This window comes from Lissotriton vulgaris, chromosome 3_1 (genome assembly GCF_964263255.1).
Source record: "Lissotriton vulgaris chromosome 3_1, aLisVul1.2, whole genome shotgun sequence".
Lineage (NCBI taxonomy): Eukaryota > Metazoa > Chordata > Amphibia > Caudata > Salamandridae > Lissotriton > Lissotriton vulgaris.
In genome coordinates, this window is record NC_141689.1 from 465,236,547 (window position 1) to 465,260,546 (window position 24,000).

Below are 24,000 nucleotides of genomic sequence, written 5' to 3' on the forward strand. Positions count from 1 at the left end.
TATTCACCTAAAGGGGGCTGCACTATGACTAGGTCCCTCCCCTGGGTGGGACCAGGAAGGAGGGTGGTTACACCCCCTATCCTTTGTCCGGTCTTGCGCCAGCTCTGGGGCTGGAGTGCCCCAGGAACTGGTTTAGACCGGAGTATGCACAGGGACACCTTGTGTGCCCCAGGCATGTTTCATTCCTTTCAGCCCTGTCCTACCTAATACACAAAATCCTGTCTGTGGTGGTGCTAGCACCTCCCAAGGCAGGAAACCCTTTGTCCAAGCCTCCCTTGCTGGAAGGACTCCTAGCAGCAGGAGGTCAGACTTGTGTCTGTGGTGGCAGCATCCATTTTGTGATGCTGAGGCTCGAGTTAACTTTAACTGGGGTTCACAGTTACATACATGTCGTGTCCCTCTAGAAGGGTGGAATGCTACCCCCGTTGCCAGAATTGACGAGGGGGTAGTTTTCCAATTCGTATGACACCTTACTCGACATGTTTTGATAATTCTATACCAAAGTTAGCATTTGACCACGAGGTTCATAATGCACTTAAGAGTATATGGTATGCGTTATCATGGAACAGGTATTATTAGGACTTGGTTCCGCAAGCTGCAAACGGGCTCAGCTCATGCCAGAGCACCATCTCACATAATTCCAAGCACTCTGCCTTCAGGATTGATAAGGCCTGCCATAGGAGTGACTGACAGGAATATATGTGTCCATTTTAGGGTTAGATATAGGGATACTATATCTAAAGCAAAGGGTGATTACACCACCTTGCCCCAGCTGATTGATCAGCCAGTTGTGTCAGATTTGGATGGCCAGCCAGGGGTGGCATAATACATGCTGCAGCCCCTGGTAGGCCCTGGGTGCACCTATGCCCTGGGTACCTAAGGTACACTGTACAGGGGCTGATAAGGTGACTCAGTATCCAATTAGATAGGTACCTAAGGTACATGTAATCCATTTTACAGAGAGAGCAGTGGGCCTAGGGTCCTGAATAGCAGGGCCCCAGGTCAACGAAGTCGAAAAACCAGCAAAACACCAGGCAAAAAGTTGGGGGCAACCATAGTCAGATATCCACCTTCCTACACCGGGATCGAGCCACGACCATTGTGTATAGAACTGAGCACTGGACAACCCACCCACTCCCCCCATCCCTCTCCCTGAGATAACCCACCCCCCCTTCCTAACCCACCCCACACAACTGCCCCAACCCCAACAAAGTTCCTCCCAACTCCCATATTCACCCCCCCAACCTCCCCAATGCAATCCCCGAAAGAAATACTACTCATAGTCTCGGGCCTACTGGTGTATAGTGCAGGTCCGTAGTAAGTCACTGTAGAGGATAACGTGGCAGCGGCCGAATCAACGGCTCCCCGGCCCTTCCCCTCAGGCAAAGCTATTGTGTGAAAGTATACCCCTGGGTAATATTGTCTTACAGTTTAGTCGCTGTGTTATCCGCTACTTCGTGTACTGCCGCCTCCCATTCCTGAGCGACTGTGGTAGGGTCAGGTTTCGGGAGGGACCGCGGGGATTGCCTCCGCCGTACTGTCTGCCAACCGTCGCAAGGGTCCATCTTGTGATCTGCTTGGGGATGCCTCTCTAGATCCTGCTTCATTCGGCATGTCAATGTCTAGAAGTGCACAAGTGTCGCGGAGTGACTTGAGCTGGTGTAGTGATCCTTTAAATCTAAAGATGAGACGAAACGGGTGTCCCCAGGAGTATGGTATTCCATTGTCCCTCAGAAGGTTCGTTGCAATCCGGAAAGATTTACGCTTCTGTAGGGTGATGGTGGAGAGGTCTTGAAAAAGGGCTATCGGATCGCCCCGGAAGGAGAGTGGTTGTTTCGATCGGGCCTCCCTCAATATACGCTCTTTCAAGGAGGAGTACGGGAGGAAGGCCAGTATGTCCGGGGGGGGGCAGTGCTCTTCGTGCCATACCGACTCTATGTGCGCGGTCAATTCGTATATCAAATTCCACAGATTCTCCCAAGATCTCCCGGAATAGTTCCTGCAGATATTCGACCATACTGTTCCCCTCAGACTTCAACTGGGACCTCTGCCCCGTATGTTGTTCCGCCGAGAGCGGTTCTCGAGGTCCTCCGAGTGTGCCTGCAGGTCCACTTGCTGATCTTGAAGACGGAGAATCTCCTGTTGCAGCCGCTCTACCTCCATGCTGCGGGATTGGTTTGCTTCTTCTACCGACACCACACGTTCGCCCAGGCCGTCTAGATCACGACGCAGCTCCCGTTGTTCTCCCGCCAGTTCCTGCTTCAGGGCCTGGAAGTCGTCCCTCAGGGTGTTAAAGAGGGAGGCTAGGAAGGCTTTGGTTATGGGAGCAGTCTCGTCATCCTGTCCTTGGGGGCTGGCTGGAGTCTTTGGGGACGCCGTCGCCTCGGTTTTCTCCACTTTCGGCGCACCTTTGTGGAGTTGGTCCACTATATGACGGGATCCCTTGCGTTCTTCATGCGCCATGCCTCTGATGTATGGAGTCCTGTGTGTTCCGGCGCGTTATTCCAGGAGGGCGCGGGTGGTATTATGGCGATGTCGGGAATAGCACTCACGAGGTCCGTTGATCTGACGAGGATTCCCAAGGCCCGTCGTGCGCTAGTCACTGAGGTCAGCATGTAGTCTTGCCTGGCCGGGTGCCTGGGGGCTGTTTCGTGGTGGGCCAGGTTCAGGCTGACAGGCAAAGGCCAAACGCGATGGTGAGGGGTGGGCGAGTGAGGCTTGTTCGTTCGTCTTGGCGATGGTGGATGCGTTATTCCTCAGTTGGCGTCGTCAATGGGCAACTCGCCTCGTGTGGAAGCTATGGGCAGGGGAGTGCCAGTCAGGGTCCGCTGTGTCTCTGCCTGCAGGGCCGGGGTATGAGGGCCCCCCTTCTGGGTCCGAGATCCCATGGCCGGTCCTCCGCAGTGGAAGCTGTTGATCAGATCTTGCTTGGGGACCCCCGTGTAGTCAGTGATCGAGGGGTGCCTCTCCCCAAGGGGCTACAGGTGTCTGCTCCCCAGCCTCTCTTAGGTTAAAAAATTGGCGCCTTGTCCCTGGCCGTTGGTGCCTCCCCGAGGCAGGCCCAGATCGGGGGTCGCAGGCTCCAGCCCCTTGTCACTGGGCAAGTAGGTCCGGGGCCCCTCCGCTGGTCCCCGGGGGAACACTGCTAGGCGGTAGTGTGTGGGGTCACCAGGGTCCCGGGGTGGTACAGGTCTTCCGCGCCTCTGTCCTCGGGGTCGTGACCGTGGCCCTCTCTGGATTGAGGCCCGGTCTGTCACCCACGTCACCTCACGCCCTGCTCACCTCTGTTTTGGCTCAGTCTCTTAGCGGCGGGCGGAGCTGCTGCTTTCTATGCCGGGGTCCGACGCTTCCCTCAGGGGCTCACAAACGCTCAGGGTGCGGAAGATGCTTTCCGGCTCCAGACTCCTCCCGGACTGGACCCCAAGCCGGGGGCTCGAGGGCTCCAGCTGTCCGTTCTGGCGCAGGCCGGTCCTTCTCCCGCCTGTCACCGTTGGAGGTCAGCCGCGCGGGCCCCGATCGGTCACTCGTTGCCTCGAGGGCGGCGGGGTCGGCAACTGTCTCCCCCACTGCTCCGCCTCGGGTCCCACAGCCCTGTGTTCACTCCGGGCGGTGAGTGCCCGCGGCCGCCATTTCTCTGCTGTTTGTCGCGGGAGCTCTTGGAAGGTGCTTCTAGGCTCCGGGAGGCCGCGCCGTCCGAGTCTTCTACGGAGAGGCACCGGGACCAAGCATTTCGACCCCGGTTGTGGAATTAGTGCATTTATGGGGTAAATCACTCAGTTAGGGGAGGGGCGCTGGAGGGCGCACTGCAGCATGGCCGCACTGCCGTGAGGCTCCTGCAGCCCGGAGCTTCCATCCGGCAATTTATCCTTTTGACCATCATCATCTCCTGATCTGACCCTGGAATCTCCTTCGGAAGGCTGTGGACTGCACTCCGTCCAACTCCCACCACGATCGGTGGTTCCTGTCCGGAGATAGGAGGTTCGGAAGTTTTACCGCCGGGTGCTCTGGAAGTCGGGAGCACTGCGGCCCGGCGTCACAGCTCACTGTGGTCCGCTGCCTCACACGTGGGGTGAAGGCCGGATCCCCTCCCCCCTCAGGGACACTGCGAGATCGCCCGCCTCGAAGTGGATGGTGACGGTAAGGGGGGCTCGCGACCGGTGGCAGAGACTGTGCAGTGTCACCACAGGTGCCACCCTGGGCTACGGTGGCGGGGCTTTGACGGGGACTCCAATCCACCCCCGGATTTGATGCACTGCCGGAACACGGGCGGGAGTGGCGGGGCGTGCTTGCCTGCTCGTGCCCCCGTCTGTGGGGGCCTCCTGGATGCTTGTGAGCTGCAGAGTACGGACGAGGGTGACCTGTGGCTGGCGATACGATTTGCAACAGGACTCGCTGGGCGCGCTGCTGGGAACCCGCCTTTTTCTCCATCTGGCGCCATTGTCGCCGCAGCAGCCACTGTGTGACGGTGCCTACCGGCTGGGGCTTTTCAGCGGAGCGCTGTCCTAGCCATTTTGTGCCAGGCCCCTCTGCCTGCATTGTATGCCGGTGCCTCCTACTTTGTGTTTCCTATGCCACACTGTCCTGGATTGGACTGTCCTGCTTCATAAGGGGCGACATAAGAGCTGAGGCATGCGCTCTGTCCCTGTTACATGGTGTAAGTGGCGCTGCCCTCACTTGTCTGTGTTGTACTATGGTGGTCCGCTGCTGTGTGCTCTCGGTCCACTCTCACCTGCTGTTGTTATAAATACTCCTCTGCCTCCCTGTAGGCAGCAGCGTGCTTTGACTGTTTGTGGGGATTGTCGATACTGCGTGGATACACGGCTACTGCGCCCTACTCTTGGGTTTTGCTATACTGCCTGTGCTGGTGGGTGCATACCATTGGCTGGTGTACGAGGGCTTGTGCCTAGGACTACCCTCACCTCTGCTTGCTGTGTGTGCGGGACCATGGGGAAGCCGGACAATAAGCAACCTAAACTTTCCTTTGACTCTGCGGCTTCTAGGAGGGGCACTCGCCTGGTGCAGGAAGCTGGGAGCTCCCGGTCCCCCCCCCCCCACCTGTCACTGATGCCACTCCGCCGTCCACTGCCCCGGATTTCCAACAAATGATGCATGAGATGAGGCAAGGTTTTGCTACCATTGTGGACAAAGTGGACAAACTATCCTCGCGCATGGACGCAGTGGTGCAAAAACTCGATGTCCATGAGGAGCGCCTGACTACGGCGGAACAGCGCATCTCGGATCACGACGACACTGCGGCCACTCACACCACTCAATTGGCGAGGATGGACAATATATTGAGGGTAATAGCAGCCAAGAATGAGGAGTTGGAAGCGAGAAGTCGACGCAACAACATACGCGTTGTAGGTGTGCCGGAGACGACGAATGTGGGAAAGATGGAGACGTACGTGGAAAGACTGTTGGTTGGTGCGGTTAAAGCAGAAGCGTTCTCCACGCAGTTTATTGTGGAGCGAGCGCACAGGTCCCTTGGACCACGTCCGGCCACAGGCGCGGCACCGCGCCCTATCATTGCGCGCCACCTGAACTACCGGGACCGGGATGCGGCTCTTCGTGCAGCTCGCACCACCCGCTCACTTTCATTTGAGGGGGTCAATTTCACCATCTATCCGGACTTCACTCCGATGGTGCAGGAGCAGCGGCGCAAGTTTCTTGCGGTCAAGAAAAAACTTAGGGACCTGCAGGTGGACTACGCCTTGCTATACCCTGCGAAGCTGAGGGTGACTCATCAGGCGAAGCAGACCTTCTTCACGAATCCGCAGCATGCGGAAGACTTTGTGAAACGTCTCAAGAGGGAACGTGCTGCTGCGGGCCGGCAAGACGAGGAGGAACAGGATGGCCACCGAACGGCGGAAGAGGAGGAGGACGCCTAACTAGGTTTCTAGTGACGACCAGGCTGAACTACATATTTTGCACTGGCGGTTCTATGGCTGCCCTTGGAGTCTAGGGATTCGCAGGCATGACTGTTAAGAGCGGATGTGTGGATCGCCGGGCCAATCCGGGATCCCGCTAGTTGAGACTGTTGATATGGGGATGGTTGATGATACTACTTTGCTCCGGGCACCCTCTCCCACACTGTGCCTGGGTCAGGTCTTCGCCTTATGGCTGAGGGGTCGGCGTAGTGTGGGAGGGTGGTAATGTGCACCTCTGGTGGGCACTCCCATACGCCACCATTGTTAAGTTCTTTTGTGCGCCTGAGTTTCTGGATGGTTGGATGGATGTATGGAGTGTGGGGAGGGGGGTGGCAAAAGGTCCTGACAGGTCGGGGTTGGTCAGGTGGGCGGGGGGAGGGGGGATTGCACTGGTAGGCTCTGTTTCACTTGACGTACGTCTTAGGTGCGCAATGTTCTCTGGGAGTACTGCGTGTCGGTTGCACGGAGGTTCTTCTCTGTTTGGGAGGCTGCATTTTGGTGTGCCGGCGTGCCTGTTGCACGGCTGTTGTTATTTGGGATTGGGAGGGGGGGGTCTGGTTTTTTGGTTCGGAGATGGCTGGGATGAGTGTGGAGTGAGGTTGTTGGAGAGGCTGTGGTGTGCGATTGTGACATCTCGCTGCCTTGCGCTGAGAGACTGGGACGGTGCACTGCTTCTGTGTGCCCCGTGGCGCCTTGATCACGGGTGATGACAATTGATACTGTGGATACGATATCGATCTTGTCTTGGAATGTCCGTGGGCTTAATGATGCCAGGAAATGTCGTAATGTACTACAGTATTTGGATAGACATGCAATACAAGTGGCTCTCCTGCAGGAGACACATCTGCGGCGTTTGCCTGCTTCTACGTTTGGTGGGAGGTGGGCTGCAGTGAGGACATTTGCATCGTACTCCTCATATGCTCGTGGAACTGTTATACTTATTAAGAAATCGCTCTCCTTTCAAGAATTGGGGTCACGAGTGGATCCTGAGGGGAGGTATGTGTTATTGTGGGGGAGGCTTGGGCAGGTCACTGTGCTCTTCGTAAACTGTTATGCACCTAACATTGATATGCCTGCTTTTTTTCTTACCCTTTGGGGCCACATTCTTGCTGTAGAGGCCTCACATATTGTGTGGGGGGGGGGATTTCAATCTGGCGGTTCAGGCTCTGGGGGATAGATCGGAGGGTAGCCCTCAGTACAATACACAAGCCAGGGATGCTTTGCGGGGCATTGTGGAGGAGGCAGGGCTGATTGACAGCTGGAGGTATGCTCACCCGACTGATAGAGAGGGCACGCATTTCACTGCACAGGCTCGCTCCTGGGCTCGTCTGGACTATGTCTTCCTCTCCAGAGGGCTGGTGGTGGGGTTGCGGGAGGCGGTACACTTGGCCAGGACGTACTCTGATCATTGCCCGGTCAAAGTTGTGTTTTCTGTGCCCTGGCTGCACAGGCCGCGCCCACCCTGGCGGCTCTTTCCCTCTGCCCTGTTGGACCCCGTTTTTAAGGCTGAACTTGGCGAGGAGGTGGAAGCTTTCTTTCCAAGGAACAAGGGATCTGTTGATAGTGTGGAGGTGATATGGGAGGCATTTAAGGTTATGATCCGGGGTGTCACTATCTCCAAGAGTTGTGGGATGCTTAAATTTATTGTTCAAACTCTCGAGGGCTTAGAGGTTGATTTACGACAATTGGAACGCAGATTGCAGGCTGGTCCTGATCCCGACCTCTTAGGTCAGTTTAGGAGTAAGCTTTCGGAGTATGAGGAGGAAGCTGCCAGGGAGGCTAAACATAGAGGGAAATACTGGACGGCGAGGAGATATTGTGAGGGGGAGAGGCCTGGGAAGGTACTTGCTGCACTTACTAGGCATCAGAGGTATAGTTCAGACGTGTTGGAACTGGTCTCGCCGGATGGCACTCATTGTAGAGACACGAAGGAGATTCAGGAGACATTTATTCACCATTACACCCACTTGTACACTACACAGCAGTCGGGTGATGTGCGATATGGCGGATTCCTTGATGATTTAGCGCTTTGCTGGTTGTCGGACGATCACAGGGCATTCCTGGGCAGGCCTCTTGAGGAGGAGGAGATCAGGGGTGCCATCATGTCCCTGAACAATGGGAAGGCCACGGGGCTGGACGGCCTTCCCGCCGAATTCTATAAATGTTACGTGGATATTATGGCTCCTGTTCTTCGCGAGGTTTTTGAGGAGTCCCTTGAGGTAGGGAGGCTGCCGGGTTCTATGAGAGAAGTTGCTATCACCTCGTTGCTTAAACCGGGTAAAAACCCTCGAGACGTGGGTTTCTATAGGCCCCTTTCATTACTTAATTGTGATGTCAAGATTCTGGCGAAAGTGTTGGCGGTTCGGCTTTCTGAGCTCATGCCTGTTATTGTCTTGCCTGATCAGTCTGGGTTCGTGCCTGGTCGGGCGGCTTCCCATAATCTTCGTACATTGTTTTCCCTTATCCCGACCATTGCTCCGGAGCTCCCGGTGGCCGCCGTTTTCCTGGACGCCACTAAGGCGTTTGATTCGGTGGAGTGGGGTTACCTTATTAATGTTTTATGCAGAATGGGGTTTCCTCGGATCTTTATCTCCTGGGTCAAATTGCTGTATACTGACCCGCTGGCGAGAGTGGTAGTGAATGGTGTGCTTTCCCCCCAGTTCCCTATTACAAGGGGGACCAGGCAGGGATGTCCCCTTTCTCCCCTCCTGTTTGCCATCGCTATAGAGCGCCTTGCCTGCCGGATCCGCCAACTGCACCAACAGAGTGCGTTTAACTGTTTCCAACGTCAAGTGGGAATCTCTTTGTATGCGGATGATGTCACACTTTATGTTAAGGATCCGCAGACGAATCTTAATGCGCTTTTGGGAGAGCTAGTTGCTTTTGGAGGGGTCTCTGGGATACATATCAATTGGCAGAAGTCCCAATTCTTTCCGCTCACTGCGGCGGTTCATCGATTTCCGTTGGACTACCCTTTGGAGTGGTGTGACTCGGAGCTGCGATACCTTGGTATTGTGGTCTCTTTGGTCAGAGAGGAGACTATTAGGCTTAACTATGGCGTAGCTATCACTAAACTGGCGGATAACATTACGAGATGGATGTCTTTGCCTTTGTCCATGGCGGGTAGGGCGTCCTTGATTAAAATGGTGGTCTTACCTCGTTTCCTGTATCTTTTTCAGAATATCCCATATCACCCTGGCGCTTATTTTTTTAAACGTCTCCGCTCAGAGCTCATTCGTTTGTTCTGGGGGGGTAAACAACCAACAGTAGCGTGGGCTACCTTAACATTGCCCTATGTCGAGGGCGGATTTGATGTTCCTGACTTTGAACTTTACTATCTAAGTGCTCAGACACACTATGCATACCACTGGATGCGTCCCACGCCGTTTATGCCACAAATTGCGGCTGAACAATGGGTCGCCCATCCTCTCCCGTTAGAAGGTATGGTACTGGGCAATATGGGTGATGTGGACACCCACCAGACAACGGTGACGTGCACGGTGGATGCTTGGCAACGTGTGGCGCGATTGCTGGATCTTTCGTTTCTCTACTCACCTGCACTACCCCTTGCGTATCATCCTGCCCTGTCCCTACTACAGGAGACAGGATTTCAGCATCTGTGCAAGCGTCTTGGGGTACTTACTTGGGGAGGCCTTTTTCACGAGGGCACTTTCCGTACCCGGGACCAGTTTTTTGGTGATGTGATCTGTTCCCCCTTGGAGCTGTTCTATTATGTCCGCCTGCGACAGGGCCTGCGTACTTTACTGCCGGATTTCCCTAAGGAACCGGATGTGACCTTGCCACTTAACGTACTACTAGTCTCCGATGGGCGACATTTGGTTTCGAAGCTATATGGTGCCATTAGACGGCAGCGTGCTACCCCGGCTAGTCGGGTGCGTGAGCAATGGGACGCTGAACTGGGCATCACTATTTCTGATGAACAGTGGCAGTACTGTTGTGGTGTTACTGCTAATATCTCCTCCAGTTGCCGTTTGAAAATTATACACTACAAATTCATACAGAGGTTTTATTATACCCCAGCCAGGAAACCCGGTGCCGGGCAGTAGGTGCCGATTTCCTGCACTTGGCATGGGAGTGTGCGGCCGTTCTGGAGTACTGGGTGCAGGTCCATGCTGCTCTGCAGATTATGACGGAGGATGGGGTGTTGTTCGACCCCATGGTTCTCCTGTTGGGGTATACTAAGGGGGTACCTGCCCTTCACCGTAGATTTGTGGATGTGGCCTTATTGTTGGCCAAACGGAGAGTGGCTTGCTGTTGGGGGCGAGGCAGGGTGCCGCAGTTCGAGGACTGGTTACGTGATATCATTTATTGCCAGGACCAATACAATGTGTATGCGGAGCTGATGCCCGTGAGATGTAGGCCTAAGGATTTTTGGAGCCCGTTGCAGGTGTACCTCCTCACTAGGACGGTGCAGGACTCTGATTCTGACAGTGAAGACCGGGTTGGGGTGGGTTAAACGGCGCGAGATTTGTTGTGTCGCGCAGGCACCTGTCGGATTCCATGACCCGGTGTGACTGGGGTCATCTCTTTCTTCTGTTGCTGTGCTACTTATATTTGTCATGCTGTGATGGCCTTGTGTGAGGTATGATGGGCCAGTAGCTACTCTCCTGTTGGTGGTTGGGGTGCCCTCCTCTAACCACATGGTACATGGTGGTTGGTCGTCCACTGGGCCGATGTTTGTCTCCCTGCCCTACAGTCTGTGTGCTACAGATTTATACCCCTGCCATCACCTACTGCTTTGAGCGGATGCGAACCGCGATGCAAGTTTACAGATGTTATGTGTCTTTTCCATTACTGTCTGCTTTGTATTGTGCCTTGACATGAAGCCTGGACATTTTGATCATATTGCCACATTGCACTGTCTCTCACTATTTGTATGGATTATGAATGTACCACTGCTGTCTTTTGTTTGTCTCCAAATAAAGGTTTAAAAAAAAAAAATCACTCAGTTAGGAAGGTGCTTTGGGGTTCAGGGCCGGAGAGCCTCGCAGAAACACGTCCGTTCAGGCCGCCATCTTGGCCACGCCCCCTCAAGGTTTCTTTAAGTAACTTTGTCTCGCCCAGCACATTTTCTGATGATTGGGACTTTGAAACTGTTAATAATATGATGTCAGACTTAGAAATGTCAGCAAAATTTCAAAAACATGAACACCTGGAAGGTTCAACAAGTTATGAAGAAATGTATTGTTATAATCATTTTGGTCACCATTATTTGCACAAATCGGTAAATGCAAGAAATGTTTTTACTTATAATCAATGGGAACATTGTCCAACGCCACCAAAAGGCAGCTCTAAAACATTTTATGAGAAATTTCCATACTTTACAGGTTTTAATGTGACAAATCCATAAACGTTTTATTTTAAAAATATAAATAAGACAGGAATGGAAACCATGTTGACCAACACTAAACAAATTTATTCTGCAAACTTTTATGCTTAGCTGTCTACATTAGGTTTTAACTTTTGGAAAGACAACATTGAGACAAAAACTGTCTGGGGCACAAAAGAATGGCAGGTGCAGGGTTTAGAAGCCTTGTTCAGAGCCTGCGTTATACCAGAACAAATTATATTTTTGAATGACACAGTTCAACAAACATCATGTCTTGGCTTAGCTAAGATAAAAGATTTAAACAAACCGTCCATACCTAAGGCCACACCTGACAGTAATGACACTGCAGATGAGGAGGTAGACGTAAAACAGATTTTAAAACACAACAGAACCAATCCTGATTGGAAACAATGGTTAATCTGGCCCATAGAAACAAACAACTGTCAAGATAGATTCATGAACAAAACAGAAGGGATCAAAATGAATAGGCCAGATCCAATATATTCCCAGAGACAACATCCAGGGATAGTCACCACATACAGTGTAGGAAAACTATTGCTTGATTGGCTACAGAAATCCACCCTTCCAGAAAGTAAACAACACTTATCTTTACTTAAAGGAGACGTTGACTTACAAGACTTTTTAATTGGACCTTGTAAACAACGTCAAAAAACGTTTCATATACGGCCGGATATACGCTGCGTACAACGAAGCTTGGGAAATAAGACAAACAGAATCTGCTGAAAAAATATGAGACATTGAACATATTAATTTAGAGAAATCACTCTCTGTAGTGGACAATAGGTTAACAACTCTGTCCTCCAGAATGTATTCTTTGGACCGCATTGTATCATCTGCCATTGACATAATAGAGCAGGACTTGCTAATGTTACAACATGGCTAGTCTCAATTCCGTTCTATAATGCTGCTAGGCTGGACATTACAAAATCTCCGTTCAGGCTACGTGCCATGGCATCTAATCAATACCACGTCATTGTTTACTGTCTTCAACCTTACAGATAAACAAATCTCTTTGGCACAAAGAGGAGCAGACTATACGGGGCTGAGCATTGAAAAACTGGAAAGATTACCATTAACAGTTTCTGAGAAAACTGTTGTTGAATGGATAATACATGGCACCATCTCGATCCCAGTGACGATTTTCCAATTTCAGTATTGTCTACAGCAAATACCAGCAGGCCTGTATGAAAGGTTGGGTAAAGGATACATTAAGTCAACCTGGACTTTACCATACACACACAGATGTTGGAGTGGGGGAAAAGAGGTATTTCTTAGTACAAAAAAATTGTAAAAACTCACTAAGGGATACACTTTTATTTGAAGGTATTATTTTACATAGAGCCTGCAAAGGTTCTTTACATACCCTTTCTTGCCTCATGCACGGTACTCCAGCGGCCGTGATAGACCCTATTTTCAGGCAGCTTTCCAATGGGAGCTACGTGATGCTCAATGATCACAGCTGTTGTGGCATGTTGCCAGGGAAAACCTATCTGGTTAGTGTGTCGACCAGGGTCACTTGTTGTATGCAAGTATTGTATCCAAAGAGTAATACAGACAGGGAGACGGCGTTATGGCCTTCACTGAATGTCTCTTCTATACAAATTGATACTTTAAGCAGAATGAAAGCCATTCTTTTGCAAAAAACGGTGGCACTGACCTCGCCTAGAGAAACGTATGATCTGCAAGTTGCAAGGACGTCTGCAGAGATACATGCATTATTATCAACAAACTGCCCAGTACATTTCGCAGAAATGTTAGGTCAAATCTTAAACATATCTGATACCAGCGGCATCGCACATGTATTTAAGACGATTTTTTCGGGACTGTAAGCACCGTTTGAAGCAGTCCTCTGCATTTTTCCAAATTTTGTGCACTCTGTGTTCGGCGGCCTGCCTCTCGTTTTGGGACTAGTAGCAGGAATTCTATTTTTGTTGCTTCTGCTCCGATATGGCAAGTCCAGTCACCAACGATACCCAGACTACCATGGAACAAGCCCTCCTAGCCATGGGGTATCGTGAAAGAATTACACAGATTCTTGGCTTGGCTCGTTCAAGAGATCCGAATATCACTTGGTTTCTTTCATTCAGAACAATCTGGCAAGATTGCATCTTACCTGTTCTGAGATGCCTGCTTTGCGAAGAAGAATGTGTGTTAGACATCTGTCTTACACTCCTATCAGCACTGCCAACGGATGTTGACGTCTTGCTAGGTCCGGTAACGACTCATGCATCATGTTGCCCACAAAGGCTGCCAATCCTGATGACGGCATTCATTGAGATCTCACCAGCGAATCCAGCTATTGGTGAGGTACACAGGTACCATCTACATCGAACATTGCTAATGCAAATGACGCTGACGGCGATGCTTCACATCTATGCACATTTGATCTACTTGATGAAGTAGTTTCACTTTCACCAACTGTGGTAGATGGCTTCTTTGCCAGCTTAGATGATTTGATGTTTTCTCCCGACACCGAGAATAACTTTTAAAAGTGCACACAGCGTTTCATGAACTCTGAAATTCGGCCTTCGTTTTCTCAAAACAAACCCTCTAACTTGAGAATTGTATGTTTCGGCAATCCCAATTTGAATTTTTTCTCTTTTTCCTTTTTCAGAATAGAATTTTTTTCCTTGGCACAAAGTAATCTGCTTAAAGTATAACTATTCTTAGAGAACAAGAAATTCATTTGATACTTCCTATAGACAAACATTTGGCATTATCTCATGAAAACGATAACAGTTTACATATCATGCTATGGAATGGTTTCGACCTTTTTCTTCTGTAAATTTAGAGCCATTTCATAACTGTCATTTTATGTTTTATTTAGATAGCATTTTTAATGACAACTATTGCTTGTAAAATGTGTGCAGGACAAATACTCATGTATGTGTATAAACCATGTTTAATGTATTTCATGTATTTTGGGTGGGATTATGGACACATGCTTTAGTTATGTTTTTTATGCTTATAGATTTAGTAATATAAGACATAATACATGGAGTGGGTGTTGTATAGCGTTTTAGGACCCTAGTGTAATCTTCGCGATTCATGCCCTTATATAGGTATAAAATATTATATCCTAATACAGGCATAGAAATCACAACCATATTAAGACATAGCTCAAGTAGTCCTAATACGGCTTGGCTACTTCCACTGGTTCCAAAAATCTACAACGATTTCTTGGAAAAACCCGCCTTCAGCAGTCAGGTACTTCCCCCTGCATAAATATTAATTTTTCCAAGAAATCATGGAGTTTTCAGAGAATCAAGTCTCTAATGAGGATAATATGTCCAATCTTACGTCAAACTCGGCACCTTCAATGTATAAATATGCCCACACTTGTCCAAACAAACACACAGTGGTTTGGAGAAGTTCGACTAACTACTTGCCTGACGCCCTGCTGCAGTAAGTGCCGAAGTAAGCCGACCCTCCAGCTGACGCACTGAGAGACGCTGTACTTTCTCCAGGTGAGAAATCCAGCTCCAGTGTTTCCAGACTACCCTTGCGGGTTGCTGGGATCATGTCCTGAGAGAGAGATACAAGACCTCCTACATTCTAAAACCAAGGTACGGAGCTGATTAGACCCTAAGAGAGTTCTTGGAATAGATTCTTGGCAAAAGAATACTAAACTTAAGCTACACCTCACTTACTTCCTCACTTGTACTCGACCTAGGTTAGGTACACTGGGGTAGGCGTATTTTAAAAGCACCAGTTGAGTACTCTTAGTCATTATTGTCACTGATGCATTTTATACATTTTAGGTATTCTATGGCTTAGAAACCATATCATGCTATTACAATATTATTTTATAATACTCTTTTTACTGTACGCACTTTACTTCATGCTAAGTATTGCGATTGTAGCAGTTAATTTCTTATGCTTAAGAAAGAAGACTGTTCTCTGCACCTCTGCTAAAACTAAGCATGCACGATTGACTGAGTGAAATAACTATCTATTGTTTCCGCGACTCTAGAGATTGATTTCTTATTCTTGGGAAACAAAGTAGTCATGTTTTAAGCGGTTGTCAGAAACTAATCCCTTCTTGTTCATTCGAGAAAGTTTCTAGTGACCTCTGAGCTAGCTGGCACACACACAATTGCGTTTAGTATATTTGGTAGAGACCTAGTTGACTTCAGTTTTACGTCTAAACTACAGGATACACTATTGCAGAGGGGGGCTTGCTGCTGGTGGGGCCCAGGAGGAACCGCCATGGGGGCTGCCTCCCTGCTGGAGGGCCCTGTGTGCTGGCCCCCGGGCCCTACATTGCCCCCCTGATGCCTCCAGGATGTAATCGACTTTGCCTGATGCTGCTTTTGTGCCCTGGGAATGCTGTGCTGAATTTCTTTTAATTTCCCCTGAAAGGGTAAAGCGCGGGCTGAGCAGCACTGTGCTGCAACTGCCTTCGAGAGGGAATCCCACACTCTGGGGATTCTCCTGGCATACTGCAATTGCGGGTGCCACCCTGCTTATCTTTCTTTCATAACGGGTGCCCACCCCGTTTGATGCTAATAATTAAGCGGGTGCCCACCCCACTTGCTATTTGTAACGGAGAGAGTAAGCATGGGCAAATTTTGCGAATCTGGCGTTCGCGAATTTTGCGAATTTGCGAACTCGCAATCCGCAAAATTCGCGAATTCTCGCGAATTTGCGGATTTTTTGTGTTCGCAAGGATTTCTGCCAGTTCGCGAGGGTTTTGTACCAGTTCGCAATTGCGAACTTACATGTCGGCTCGCAACGGTCACGATTATGTTGTTTCTACGTGTGGTTCATCATCACAGGTTCCCAGCACCCTCTGTTTCACCCCTGCCACCCTCTGCTTCACCCATGCCACCCTCTGGTACATCAATGCCACCCTCTGGTTCATCATCACTGTAGATTATGGGGGGAAAAAGCAAGCACACCTGCCTGCTTCAACTGACATGAATTAATTTGGGGTTGATTTATTAATGTGTCACTGTTTTAAAATTTCAGTCTGGCACCTGCTTCCTTATCTGTAATTTGCTTTCTGTTGCAGTGCAATTTTATTTTCCAGGACCTTTGTGGCCTACTTGTAGCTATTCTATGAGCCTGCTGTGAGGGTCAGAGCAGGGTCATACAATTGTTGCAACTAGCAACTGAACTCTGGAGGGGCCCTTGTCAGGAAGCACTACAGGGAATGGTTACTAATGATGAGTTTGAACTTTTGAACCTGCTGAATGCTTTCACTATTGCAAAACTCGTTTTTCTGCAGAACAGCATTACAGCAACTGTAATGCCCCAAACAAGCTTATATGAGAAAGTTGATTTCTAATCCAAAAGTTATCCAAAGAAAATCAAAAGGCCTCAAATCCAAAAAAGTGAAGGCAAATGTCAACCTGAGGAGTTATTCTGATAAAAATTATCATTTTCAGAAGGTCTATGCTGCTTGCTAGTAGATTTCTTGTGCAGAATTGCAATTTTTGTAATTTCGCGAGTGCAAAATTGTTGCTGCCCGCCGCACCTACATGTTCGGAATTGCGAACTTACACCGCACGCCGCAAAATTGTATCACCAAGAAAAAAAAATCCGCTGCGTGCGAATTTGCGGATTTTCGGTAAATTCGCGAGCGTTCGCGGATTGCGAATTTACCGAAAATCCGCAAAATCCGCGAGCGGAACGGATTTTCCGCCCATGCTTAGGAGAGAGCCCACCCCTCATCATTCCCAGAGAGAAAGAATGCACCACCATGGCCCGCTGCAAAACAGGAAGTCAGGCGGCCAGACGCCTGAAGCGAGGCAGGACTTTCACTTTAGGAAAGGAAATCCCGCTCGTCGCCCGAGATCCACCTGGAGCCTCCTAGGCTCCGTCTACAATTCCCGGTCCCGAGGAGAGGAGACCGGGTGAAGCCTGGTGCAGAAGTGAGACGGGGTTCCCATGGCTGAGGGTGAGCCCCGCAGCTGCCAACGAATGCCAATGGAAGGCGGAGGGGTCTCGAGGCACATTACTGGTGCCTGCCCGCAGCGCATGCCAAGAGCTGGGCAGCCGCATGGAGGACGAGCAGAGTACCGGCACCAAGAGGATTCCCCTCTGCGCCGGAGCCCAGTAAGTGAGGGCTGGGCAGGGGGCATGGCAGCATCATTCCCAGAGCAGCCCGAACGACAAAAGGCCGCTGCAACGGTTGGCGGCATTCTATGTTTAAAGAGCCTGTGTGGCTCTAACCTGGCCAGATTTGTTTGAAGGCCCCAGTGGGGGTTTCGAGGGGCTGTGCTACCCCATATTGTGGCATAGTTATTTCCGGAGCCAGTGTGCTCCATGGGACAAGTTTATTCCAGAGCCTGTGTGGCTCCACCATTTTGCAAATTGTGTACAGAGCCCCATGTGGCTCCATCTTTGAGGAGATAGCTATTCTCAGAGCCAGTGCATGGCTCCAACAGGGGCAATCTTGTGTTCAGAGCCCCAGCAATGCCCAGAGGGCACAGTTGTTTTACGCACCCTGTGTTATACCTCTAAATGTGTTTTTATGATTATGAGGTTGTTTTGCATATCATGGTTTATGCTAGTGAGAATATGTTTCACTGTGTGATTTATGCCCCTAATGTGAGTTATGCTTAGGAGGTTAGGGTCTAATGCGTTTAGACTTGTGAGAGGATGGCATAATGTGTTTATGCTGGTGAGGTTGCCGCAGAATGTAATTTGCGCCTGATGTGATACTGTGCGTAATTTAGTTTATGTCACAGATTGATCCAAAGTACAGTAGTTACCAGTGTTTACTAGTTGAACATTTATGATCTGTTTGCTTTGTGGAGGTTACGATAGTGGTCCAAGTAGCCCTGTCATGTGTAAATAATTCCCTTGTAGATATGACCCAATGCCAGGTGGCACCATGTATATTATGTATTTACTATTCTAATGTGTTTTGAGATTACCAAGGCTATGTTTGATATAACCTTGTGTGGAGTTCCTTTTGTAGTGTGCCTGGGATGTTGTTGCTGTGTGCGTGCGCAAATGCTTTACACATGGCCTCTGGGATAAGCCTGACTGCTCGTGCCAAGCTACCAAGGGGGTGAGCAGGGGTTATCTTTGGCGCGGTGGATTCTTCCTGGCCTTGGCGCAAGCCATAGCCAACCAGAAATCCCATTCCTAACAATGCCCATTCTATATTTAATACCCAAAATCCATAAAGATAGCATGTTCCCTCCTGGCAGGCCAATTATATCTGCTATTGGCAGTCTCTTTGAAACATCACCAAGATATTTGGACCATTTCTTACAAGATTTTGTAACATTGTTGCCATTATACATACAGGACACTGGGGAATTTGAAAGAAAATCGCAAATTGTCCAGTGGGAAGAAAGCAATTTGCTAATACCCCTTGATGTAGCATCGCTCTATACGAGTATTGCCCACAAAGACGGACTAAGCTCCTAGGAACTATCTCCATAGTAGACAACCTCAGGTGTACCAACACTCAGAGATGCTGCTACAAATGGTTGAACTATGTCTGAAATTTTTGTTTTCCTTTTTTGGTAACGGCACATATAGGCAACTCAGTGGGACTGCAATGAGCACCTGCTTTACCCCTCGCTATGCAAATCTTCACATGGGCTGGTGGGAGGAGCAGGTGCTCAGAACAAGCTTTGGAAAAGAGTGTAAAGAAAACATCAAGTTCGGGCATGATACATAGATGACCTTTTTATCAAATGGGATGGGTAATCAGAAAGCACCACTACTTTCCTAGAGTCTCTGAATGTTAACATACTTAATTTAAAGTTCACATGTTCCATTAGTGACTCAATTGTCCATTTTCTAGATTTGGAATTCTATGCAAGAAATGGTAAGATGCATACCCATACCTTCAGAAAACCTACAGCTGGGAACTCAATATTACATTGTGATAGCTTTCATCCTCAGAAACTTAAATACAGTATTCCATATGCTGAGCAATTGCGCATGAAGAGGAACCGCAGCGATGCATACTCATTACAAGTAGCTCAAAATAACTTAACAGATAGATTCAGCGAGAGGGGCTATACCCAGGTAGTACTGAGCCTGGAGGTGGAAAAGTTTGAAAGGTTTTCGAGAGAGAAATTCTAATGGGCCCCAGAGAGAGAGAAAAAGTGCCAGAAATTCACCTCAAGAAGTAAGGATGATAACCGGGTACAATGCCTATCATTTTAGTGTGAGAGACTGCATGAAAAGGCATTGGCACTTCGTTAGAGGAAATCCGTCACTGGGAGATCTAGTCTCAAGAAAACCACTGGTATCATACAGAAGAGCATAATCCATGAGACAAGATTTGGAAAATAGTAGCCCTGAGGAAATTGAACCTAAGAGCTGGCTCAAAACAAATCCAGGTTTTAATAAGTGTTCTAAATGCAAGGCATGTAAGCATGGAGAGAACATGAAAGAAGTACAGCTGCCCCTTATGCATAAACCGTGGAGAATTCCTCGGTTTTTCAACTGCAGAAGTGACCATGTGGTATACGTGCTACAATACACGTGCCCCATGGTTTACGTGGGCAGTACCATACATATGGCCTAAGTTAGGATCCTTCAACATCTCAGAGCAGTTAACAACAGGGACCAATCGTATCCAGTAGCTCACCACATTAATGAGGTGCATGATGGGAGAAGCGAGTAATTACCGTACCTTGTAATTGAATCGGTTCCGAAGAGGAGGAGAGGGGGAAACCGTGAGGGAAGGTTGAGACAATTAGAGTCCCAATATATTTTAATGTTCGACCCCGAATGGCCTTAACTCAGATGAAGAGTGAAGAGATGTACACTTTGGATGAAAACCAGTAGCACAAGTCTACAATGAGTGTGAACAACATTGTTAAAAATTGAAAGAATTGGAAGAAAGGTGACCCAAGACCCGTATACCCCGATAGTCAAATTTGAACCATACTGTGGATATATATAAAGAGGGATTTGTCTGTGTTACGCAATTATGATGACAATGAAAAGGTTTTTAAGTATCGTTAATAGACATCTGTTTGAACCAAATACATATGGAATGTTGTCGAGGGATCATATTTTTTTTGTGTAAAGTTTTCACTGTTCTCGCTCTCCTTTGCTCCCTCTCTCTCGCTCTCCCTCGCTCCCTCGCTTGCTCTCCCTCCCTCTTCCTCCCTCACTCTCCATCCCTTGCTCTCCCTCCCTCGCTCTCCTTCCCTCGCTCTCCACCCCTTGCGCTCCCTCTCTCTCCCTCCCTTGCTCTCCCTCCCTCGTGCTCCCTGTCCCTCCCTCGCTTTCCCTTGCTCCCTCTCTCTCGCTCTCCCTTGCTTTCTCTCCCTCGCTCTCCCTCCCTTGCTCTCCCTCCCTTGCTCCCCCTCGCTAGCTCTACGTCCCTCCCTCTCTCGCTCTCCCTCCCTTGCTCTCCCTCCCTTCGTCGCTCTCCCTCCCTTGCTCTCCCTCCCTCCCTCGCTCTCCCTTCCTCCCTCGCTCTCCCTCCCTTGCTCTCCCTCCCTCACTCTCCCTCACTTCCTCGCTTGCTCTCCCTCCCTCCTCGCTCTCCATCCCTCGCTTGCTCTCCCTCCCTCGCTTGCTCTCCCTCCCTTGCTTGCTCCCTCACTTGCTCTCCCTCCCTCGCTCTCCCTCCCTCCCTCCCTCCCTTGCTTGCTCTCCCTCCCTCTTCCTCCCTCACTCTCCATCCCTTGCTCTCCCTCCCTCGCTCTCCTTCCCTCGCTCTCCACCCCTTGCGCTCCCTCTCTCTCCCTCCCTCGCTCTCCCTCCCTCGTGCTCCCTGTCCCTCCCTCGCTTTCCCTCGCTCCCTCTCTCTCGCTCTCCCTTGCTTTCTCTCCCTCGCTCTCCCTCCCTTGCTCTCCCTCCCTTGCTCTCCCTCGCTAGCTCTCCCTCCCTCCCTCCCTTACTCTCCCTCACTTGCTCTCCCTCCCTCGCTCTACCTCCCTCCCTGCCTTCTCTCCCTCCCTCACTCTCCCTCCCTCAATCTCCCTCCCTCGCTCTCCCTCCCTCGCTCTCCCTTGCTCCCTCGCTTGCTCTCCCTTCACTCCCTCTCCCTCCCTTACTCTCCCTCGCTCCCTCGCTTGCTCTCTCTCCCTCCCTCACTCTCCCTCCTCACCCTGCCTGTGTGTGCCTGGGCTGTGACAGCTTCCAGGCGCGCACACACAGCCGCACCCAAGCACTTGACAGGTCTTTAAAAGACCATTGGCATGTTAATGAGACATTGTTCACCTCTCAGAGCCCCTGCAACCCCACTCTGACGTTGAAGGGAATGCCCGGCCCGGCCCCCCCAGAGCAGCAGAGTCTGAGTCGCGCTCAGGTTGCAGACACTTAAAAAAAAAACTCGGGTACAATGTCTGCAAGGTCCGCGGGCCACCAGGGAAGGCTTGCCGGGCCGCCACCGGCCCGCGGGCCGTACTATGAGTACCCCAGCTCTAATAGTAGAAAGGGATGTAGGAAGAGACCGAGTGTGGGGAAGTAATATCAATACTAGGGATTCACCCATCCACATCACTCACCCTGGACTCACACAGACATCACTCACCCTGGACTCACACAGACATCACTCACTCTGGACTCACACAGGCACACTGCTCACCCTGCGCTTACACAGACATCACTCACCCTGGACTCACACAGGCACACTGCTCACCCTGCGCTCACACAGACATCACTCACCCTGGACCCACACAGGCACATCACTCACCCTGCAGTCACACAGACATCACTCACTCTAGACTCACACAGGCACACTGCTCACCCTGCGCTTACACAGACACCACTCACCCTGGACTCACACAGGCACACTGCTCACTCTGCGCTCATATAGACATCACCAACCCTGCACTGTCACAGACATCACTCACCCTGGACTCACTCAGGCACACTGCTCACCCTGCGCTCTCACAGACATCACCAACCCTGCACTGTCACAGACATCACTCACCCTGGACTCACACAGGCACACTGCTCACCATGCATTCACACAAACATCACCAACCCTGCACTGTCACAGACATCACTCACCCTGGACTCACACAGGCACACTGCTCACCTGCGCTTACACAGACATCACCAACCCTGCAGTGTCACAGACATCACTCACCCTGGACTCACACAGGCACACTGCTCACCCTGCGCTTAGACAGACATCACCGACCCTGCACTGCCACAGACATCACTCACACAGGCACACTGCTGACCCTGCGCTCACACAGACATCTAGCCTACATACCATTGCTTAATAACAAAACTGTTTCCAATCAGCTGTTGGGCTTTGAGAAGGCCACAGTCTATATAAATGATGCCATTCCCTGGCTGTGAAATATTCAGATAAGTCATGGCCTTCACTGAAGAGGTTTGCAGGACACACCTCGTACGAAGCATCCAAGAAAAGCAGAAGATGTTTCCCCCCAAGATGTGTCTGAACCAGACTTAGATACCCTTTTGTTGTTATTATGCTGCACCATGTGATTGATGATGGAAAAAGCGAGAATTAGAAGGAGTTCTATTACACATTCACCAAAATATGCTACATATTATAATGAAGCAATACATGATATTTGAGCGATTGGCGCACCATTAAGCTATAATAAATCAAGCAATATATGATACATGTGCATTTGATACTAAATGAAACATACATTTATAAATGAAAATTATGCACTGGAATATATGAATACATGGAAACTCATACATTGCACAAGGGTCTAGGGTCACGTGCTTTATAATCAAATTAATCAAAAGCAAAGATAGCACCCTGAGCTGCAGCAGCACTAGTACTAGCAACACCCCCTCCTCCCCCCAGCTCTCTCAACGCAGCGCCAGGGCACAGTTAATCCTCACCCGCAGCACGCCCATTAGGAGACCTAATGTGCAAGCGCTAACAAGTTAAAACACAAGTGCGCATGAGTGGGCACGGTGAGAAAATTCACCCTCCATCCCCACTCATGCGCATTTGTGTTGTGCTGCTGCCTGCTGCCCCCATGTCTGACAATGCATGTCAGTCAACATGACACCAGACCGCTGTCTGACGTCATGCTGGCTGGCATGCATTGTCAGTTCTCCCTCGGCGTCGGTCTTTGAACTTAAGTAAACTATTCCGTTTACTTAAGTTCAGAAACGTCGGAGCTGCGGGCGGCTGCAGGCATGGGGGGCTACGCCCCCACGCCCTAATGGACGCACCACGCCTAAAGTATTTCAGACTGTTTTTACTGGAAGAAACTGTTTTGCGCTTGCAATTTGATGGTCATCATAGCTGCTATTGTAACTTTGCACATTTAATCTGGCTGGTGTTGCAACTTTGCACATAATTATGACCTGCTATTGCATATTTGCACATACCTAGTAGGTACCTGCACTTGCGAACATCCTATGGTTGTAATTAGAAGACTGCTGTCACTAAATATGATGCTACTGCAACCCTACACAAATCTGTAAGCTGCTATTGCGTATTTGCACACTTCCAGTAAGAATCTGCACCTGTAAGGATTATGCTGCTCAAAGATAGACATTGCCAAGTAAGACACCCACATCTAACAAAGATAATTTGCACATGGAAAGAAAACACATTTTATGAAAATACACAGTACCAAACGTGCCTTAATGACTGTGCAGTGATAGGGATACGTATGCGTCCTTACCTAGAACAATATGCACTGATGCATCAACACCTCTAGGCATTTTTCATACATAGCGATAAGGAACAACATTATGAAACCAGCTCTGGCAGAAACAGGCAAGAACAACTGGGTCCTGTTTTCTATCCCTAAACAACTCTTT